At 43.2% G+C, this 1,558-nt stretch overlaps 1 pseudogene; it reads left to right on the top strand.

Moving 5' to 3' along the window:
* Nucleotides 1-210: 210 nt before the first annotated feature.
* On the top strand, nt 211-1,265 carry LOC102746839 (large ribosomal subunit protein eL6-like; annotated as a pseudogene).
* The last annotated feature ends 293 nt before the right edge of the window (nt 1,266-1,558 follow it).

Here is a 1,558-nt window from a genome sequence, read left to right as displayed (position 1 = left end):
TGGAATGAAGATTGTGCTTTCCTATCTTGCAAGGCTAGAATGGTAAGGCCTTCCTGCAAGACTCAATTTCAGGACCACCAATCCTTCACCATCTGAACCAGGAGGGTGTCAAGTGGACACCTGCAGGGGTTGGACATGCTCGGGGCTAACTAAGAGGCCTCCCAGATGCTTAATTTCCCTCACTTAGGTTTATGGTGGGGCATGAAGAGGATGACAGGTGAAAAAGCTGAGAAGTCAGATATTAAGGAGAAGAAACCTGAAGCCAAGAAGACTGATGCTTGTGGAAAGGTTAAGAAGGGTAACCTCAAGGCTAAAACACCAAAGAAGAGGAAGACCACTGCATCAGAAACCCTGTCCTAGACAGAGGAATTGGCAGATATTCCTGATCAGCTATGTATTTCAGAAAGGCCAGGTACAAGAGGGAGTATTCAGCAGCTAAATCCAGGGTTGAAAAGAAAAAGGAGAAAGTTCTTGCTACTGTCACAAAACCAGTTGGTGGTGACAAGAAGGTGGTACAAGAGTGGTTAAACTTCATACAATGCCTAGGTATTATCCTACTGAAGATGTGCCTTGAAAGCTGTTGAGCCATGGCAAAAAAACTTTTCAGTCAGCATGTGAGCAAACTGTGAGCTACATCACTCCTGGGACCATTTTGATCATCCTCACTGGGTGCCACAGAGGCAAGAGTGGGGTTTTCCTGAAACAACTAAGTAGAGGCTTGCTACTTGTGATGGGCCCTCAACTGAGTTCCTCTGCATAGAACACACCAGAAATTTGTCATTACCACCTCCATCAAAATTGATATCAGCAGTGTGAAAATCTCCAAACATCTCACTGATATTTACTTCAAGAAGAAACTGAATAAATCTAGACACCAGGAAGGTGAGATTTCAACACAGAGAAATATGAGATTACAGAGCAGTGCAAGGTTGATCAGAAAGCTATGGACTGGGCGCCTGGGTGGCTCAGTTGGTTAAGTGACTGCCTTCGGCTCAGGTCATGATCCTGGAGTCCCTGGATCGAGTCCCGCATCGGGCTCCCTGCTTGGCAGGGAGTCTGCTTCTCCTTCTGACCCTCCCCCCTCTCATGTGCTCTCTCTCATTCTCTCTCTCTCAAATAAATAAATAAAATCTTTAAAAAAAAAAAAGAAAGCTATGGACTTACAAATGGTGCCCAAAATCAAAGCTGTTCCTCAGCTTCAGGGCTACCTCTGCTCTCTGTTTTCTCTCACAAATGGAATTTATCCTCACAAACTGGTGTTCTGAATTTCTTACAGAGAACTTAATTAAATAACTGATCTATTTAAAAAAAAAAAAGGGAGAGAGATAAAGAATGCAATAAATGAGGTTAGAAACATGCTCAATGCAATGAACAGCAGGCTGGAAGAAGCAGAGGAACAAATTAATCAACTAGAAGACAAATGGAGAGCAATGAAGCTGAACCAAAGAGAGGAAGAATTATGCTAAATGAGAAGAGACTTAGGGAACTCAGTGACTCCATCAAATGTAATAACATTCATACCATAAGAGTCCCAGAAGAAGAGAGAGAAAAGGGGGGT

Source organism: Leptonychotes weddellii, unplaced genomic scaffold, assembly GCF_054177405.1.
Source record: "Leptonychotes weddellii isolate Sample4059 unplaced genomic scaffold, ASM5417740v2 HiC_scaffold_6178, whole genome shotgun sequence".
Lineage (NCBI taxonomy): Eukaryota > Metazoa > Chordata > Mammalia > Carnivora > Phocidae > Leptonychotes > Leptonychotes weddellii.
The sequence above is the reverse complement of the archived record's forward strand: the minus strand, read 5'-3'. Positions and strand labels throughout refer to the sequence as shown.